The sequence below is a fragment of the Arvicola amphibius genome, chromosome 1 (genome assembly GCF_903992535.2).
Source record: "Arvicola amphibius chromosome 1, mArvAmp1.2, whole genome shotgun sequence".
NCBI classification, from domain to species: Eukaryota; Metazoa; Chordata; class Mammalia; order Rodentia; family Cricetidae; genus Arvicola; species Arvicola amphibius.
In genome coordinates this window covers 196737794-196743955 of record NC_052047.1, presented here as the reverse complement: position 1 = coordinate 196743955, position 6162 = coordinate 196737794, and positions in this window count along the sequence as shown.

Genomic DNA, 6162 nt, shown 5'->3' with positions numbered 1-6162 from the left:
CACAGAGAGGCGGTTCCATCAGCACTCTCAGGGGCCAGGATTGTAGTGGGTCTTTCTTTGTACCACTAGTTCCTGAATAACGACATGGAGGCTTCTTATTAAATATAAAAGCTTGGCCTTAGCTTAAGCTTGTTCCCAACTAGCTCTTAAAACTTGAATTAACCTGTTTATATTAATTAATCTATTTTCTGCAACGTGGCTCATTATGTCTTCTCGGTATCATAATCCGACTTCCTCTGCATCTAGCTGGCAAATCCCTCACCTCAGATTCTTCCCCCAAGTTCCTACCTCTGCCCAGAAGTCTCTCCCATCCTCTCCTGCCTAACTATTGACTGGTCAGCTCTTTATTAAACCAAACAGAAGGTGCCTTAGGCAAGTGAGGAAGGAGAATCTTCACAATGTGATCAATTGTTGTGCAACACAGAATGAAATAGCTACTCAGGGGGAAGGGTCAGTGAGAAGGTTCTTTTTTTTTTCATATACAAACAGAATGGAAAGGGACAACAATTTCTACTGTTCTTTGCTTACTCAAACTATGCTAAATATGTCAGTAATTATATGTGGGCAACTGTCTCTTTTTTGGTTTTGAGACCTTGTCTTCTGTCTGGCCTTCAACTCCCGATCCTCCTGTCTCTGTTTCCCAAATGCTGGTATTACAGATGTGTGCCAGATTGTATCACGAATCTAATATTATAAACATGAATACCAGGAAATGTGTGATAGTCAATACTGTCTACTTGATAGGATCTAAACCACCAAAGGGCCAAGCTTCTAGGCCTAGCTATGAGGGGAATTTTTTAGATTAGGTTAAGGTGGGAAGACCCATCCTAACTGTGGGTGGCACCGTTCTATGTGCTGGGTCCTGCATTACATACATAGAAAGGAGAGAGCCAGCCACGCACAAACATTCATTGTTTTCTCTGATTCCTGGCTGGGGGGGGGATGAGCTGTGGTCACGTGTTTCTTACCTCGCCCCCTCACCGTGGACTGTATGCCCTCAATCTGCGAGCCCAAATAATCCCTTCCTCCCCTAAACTGCTTCTCACTGTGAATTCAGTCACAGCACCAGAGAAGTTTCTGAGACAATGGTTAGGACGGCCTCAGCCAACCGGCAGTTTTCAACGCTGCAATTACTGCCCACGACAGAGAACCAGAGACATTCTCTGGCAGCGCTGAGGTGACCTCGTTTTTTGTTATTAGTAGTAAGGACCAATTTTACACAAAAATACAACCAAAAGACTCAGTTGGACATTATGATGCAAACTGCACTTAGCCTACCCATGACATTGACTGGAAACGCATTATTTGGAAGGGGTTTGGAATGGCCACAACTGGGAAGAGTCAAATGAAGTTGACATTGTTAAAGCCAGATTCTTTCTCTGCCAATGCATGCTTTCAACTTTTAGAACTATAACTGGGGTCAGCTCTCAAGTCCTTTGAGAAAAAGTAAAGTCTAACAGAGGAAAAATTAGACTCAACAGAATGCAGTATCTGACTGACTTGTACAGGCAGCAGCCTGGGGTTTACTGTGGGAATGAAGTCATGGCCCATTATTAAATAGGTGCATGGAATTGGAGTCTGGACTTAATATGTCAGTCTATATAGTTGGAAGCGTCACTAGACTTTTCTTGGTTGATTTAACGAAACACACACACACACACACACACACTTACTGGTAGCTAATGTCCTATGAGCTGAATTCCAAAGTACACTAATGTAGCAAAATAATCCGCAAATACAGGAAGACAGGGATGGGGGCATCCAAAGCACACTAATGTAGCAAAATAATCCACAGATGCAGGAAGACAGGGATGTGGGCATCTGCAGCACAGATTTCCCAGCATAGCTCCTGGGGCCAGCTGGTAACCTCTTTACTCCACTCGAGAAATTGTTAGTGAGGAAAGTTCCAGAGTCCTTGCAAAGCCTTGGGGGGGGGGGGTTCTCCTCCAGAGCCCTGCATTAACACTGGAAGATGCTGCCATGGAGAAGGCTTAGGGAGAGAGAAACAACAGAAGAGAGATTCCAGCAGGAAACTTAGCATTGTGACCTCGTTGGTGATGGTGAGAAAGACTAATTGCTGAGGTCATCAGAAATAACCCAGGAAGCAACTGCCATTACAGGGGCTCTGCAGGGTTCTAGGTGGAGATGCTAGTGAGGAGGGGTGCACCCTGGGAAGATAGAAGTCGGTCCTCTGATGGAAGCTGCCACTCTGCTGCCTTGGAGGCTTAAAGAACATGGAGGGTTTTGACCCTTCCTGAACTTATTGCTTAGGTGACCTTGACAAACTCAAAGGAAGGTCCCTCCTCCTCCTCCTCCTCCTCCTCCTCCTCCTCCTCCTCCGCCCCCAACAAAACCAAGCAGAAAACACATTTGGAAAGGGACGGTCCCATCTGTAGATTTTTTTTGCCCAGACACAGCGCAGGACACAGGCGTGCAGACTTGAACTGAAGGACACAGTACTTTGTCCCTTGGATCTTAAGAAGCAAATGTTGAACAGGCAGGGACCTCTGTCTGTTGGAAGCCCCTCCCCTTGTCAGAGCCAAACAATACTTTTTTTTTTTTTTTTTTTTTTTTTTCGAGACAGGGTTTCTCTGTGGCTTTGGAGCCTGTCCTGGAACTAGCTCTTGTAGACCAGGCTGGTCTCGAACTCACAGAGATTCGCCTGCCTCTGCCTCCCGAGTGCTGGGATTAAAGGCGTGCGCCACCACCGCCCGGCGCCAAACAATACTTAATCAATATTTGCTGAACATCATGCTTGAAACAGTATGTCCCAGTTTCAGAATTCAACTTTATAATGGCTTCCAAATACGGGATTCTGTGTGTCTAGTTAAACATGTCTCTCCACTCTGAAAAGGATCTTTAGGAAAGTCCTGTCAGAGAGCAGAGCCCCGCCTCTGCAGAGAGGAAATGTCTCTTGGGGTGAGTGGTTTGCAAAATAGAGGTCCTGAAGGCAGCTTATCTGCTCCTGGAAAAGGACTTTTTTACAGGAAATGTGATTGCAGTCAGATAGAGTGACTCCCACCTGTAATTCCAACACTTGAGAGGTGGAGGCAGGATTATTGCAAATCCCTAGTAATCCTGACCTATATAGTGAGTTCCAGGCTATCTAGGGCTACTTGGCGAGACACTCTCTCACCCTCGGCAGCAGGGGAGGATGGACAGAAGTCTTTGTTAAGGGTTAGGAGCAGCTCCCATGGTAACTGTGTTTTTTGAAGAGTTTGCAGGTAAAGATAAGACATAGGTCTGAGGAACTGGTAAGGCTCAGGAGTCAACAGAAAAATCGAGCATGCGTGTCTACCCAGCGTCTTGCTTTAACCAAGAGGTCCATGGCAGTTGAACCGTTGATGACATAGATCTAGAAAAGGGACCAACATGCAATGGCTTTGTACCAGAAAGGATAGCAAGAGCGAGCAGTACAAACGGGGACAAAGAACTTTTAATAATGCGAAGGCCTTAAAATGGTGTTGAGATTGAAATGCTCAACCCAGAATTATCTGTGTCAAATTAATTACACTTCCCTCATCTTTTCTTCCCATTGAAATAAAAATGATAATGAGCAGCACTGTTCCGCAAGATGAGTATCAGCTTTTCTTCTGAAACATTTGGAACTCAATGAATATCAATTATAGTATATGCTATGCATGAGAAGATGCCAGTCATTCAGGGCTGTGAAAAAGTATTTTTATTTCAACATCAAATTTCAAAGAAAAACACTCAGAAATTGCTATGCGCATTTGCCTTTATGGCTTTTATTTTGGGGATGTGATTCTGAACCCAGATTGCAATGAGTCTCATGTGCGCCTGCCGGCAGTGTGTTCAGAGAAAGATTCAGTTGATGTGTGCCACACCGGATCATTTTGTGGGAAGCAAAAGCCTTTACATCATCAAATGTGCTTTTGTCAAGGAGCCCATGGACCATGAGCCCACGAACAAGTGCTTGCTTCCTTCCTGTTTCTGTTGGAGCCCAATACTGAGGCAGCTGAAGGATGGTCTGTTTACTAAACAACACTAAAACAGGCTAGAAACAAAGGCCACAGACGCTCAGCTGACATAAGGAGCCAGCTAAGCTCACAGAGCCTTAAGAGGTGTCGCCCAACTGCTGATAAAGTCAATGGAAAGGAAGTATCAGCACTAGTAAACGGGTTTGTTTGCTTCTAGAATGCTCCAGTCCAGGGGTCCCTAGACATGTCTAGTAGCCTGAGCCCCTCCATGCTGGCCTACTGGAGAATGGAACGAGGGATATGGAATACATGGATGAACGTCATCCTTCCAGCTTTGAATGTAGCTCTTCCCACACCAGTCACTGGTGTGGCCGCCCATCCTTCTTCATCACAGTAACGTTGATTTTATGATGGCTCTCTCCTCGGTGTCCTACTGGAGGGCCTGTGCTGTCTTCCCTCTCCCGGGCTGGGTGCATCCCTTGCTCTTTTGCCCACACATCTAGCTCTTCCAGCCTGCAGTTCTGGTAATGTTCTCCATCTTGACAGGAGTGCTCTGTTCAACACGGGATGTGCTCTTGGCTCTTTTGGGGCCTCTACACCGAGCATACGTCCTGGCATCTTCAGCCGATCTCTGGAGAGAGGGGATTGAGACTGGCATGGATACAGCGAGAGGATCTGGGAGGAGCTGAGGGAGGGGAAAGACTGAGATAAAAATACATCCTATCAGCATCCACCCCATCTATGACTTGCTGGAACGCGTGAAGGGACGGGTCCTGCAGAACTATGGTTCATTGGTCTACATGACTCAGGGCCACAGCGGGATGTCCAGGGAGTTTCTGCAGGGATCCAGTGGTGATGGTGTGCGGGAGGCCAGAGGCCGTGAGCCTGGCCAGCAACGCATCACACGGTGAACATTTGTAAGGAAACCGCCTGGTTCATAGCCGCTCCCAATGCCTCTGAGATGAAAGGAGGTGACGGAGGGCAGAGATGGAGGATCAAAGAGCTTTGTTTTGTTTGCTTGCTTTTCATTGATTTGTTTGTTCTTATTTGAAGTTGATATTCTTCTTTTTTTTTTTTTTTTTTGGTTTTTCGAGACAGGGTTTCCCTGTAGTTTCTAGAGCCTGTCCTGGAGCTAGCTCTTGTAGACCAGGCTGGCCTCGAACTCAGAGATCCGCCTGCCTCTGCCTCCCGAGTGCTGGGATTAAAGGCGTGCGCCACCACCGCCCGGCTGAAGTTGATATTCTTATTTGTAGATTTTATTTTTATGTATTTATTATTTTGTTAAAAATTATTTTCTTTTAAAAATCTATCTTATTCATTATTATCATTAATTAGTTTTCCTTTGCAGAGACACTACAACGGTGAGGGGTAGGTGTAGACGTAGAGGGACTGAGAAGTGGGTAGAATTGGGATGCAAAAAAGTTGAAAATTGATTAAAAATATGAAAGATCACATGGTCACCATATTGTAAACAAATGTGTGTCACAACATAGGTACCATTATGAGCTAACAACTGTGAATCCAGGAACACAACCTTCCCCTCACCTCCTGACACTAGAACAGAGGCCCAGTGTAGCAGTCAGATTTCTGGGAGTCAGCTGGTGTGATCTGCTTCCCTGGGAGAATTTGCTCAGCCCATTGACAGAATCAATACCCTAATGCTGTTTTCTTTTTCAGAGACCCCTGACCAGTCCCCATATACGTTGGCTAGCCTATCCATAGGGAAGAGTGCAGTTATGTCATCGCATGATGTCATCACATGACATCATCGAGTAAGCTGATGCCATCACATGACATCATCAGGCACACTACCTTTCCTTTTCAGTTCTTAGATGTCACACATACTTGGGAAGGCAGGAAAACCCTTTGCCATAGATTGACTGGGATGAAAGCAAACTGAAGATATTATCTTGCTTGCTGACAGGTGTAAGCCCTGGCTTGGTGGAGTGTCAATCAGGGGACGTTTTACCCTACACCTCTCTGCACACATGATGTGGGATTCCTCTCTGTATGCTGTGAATACCATTGGTTAAGAAAGAATCTGCTTTGGGCTTACGGCAGAGCAGAATATAGCAAGGTGGGAAATCCAAACAGAGATATATAGAGAGAGTAGGCAGAGTCAAGGAGATGGTATGTAGCTGCTGAAGGAGACAGATACCACTGGAACCTTCATGGGTAAGCCATGGCCTGTGATGATACACAGATGAATAGAAACGGGTTA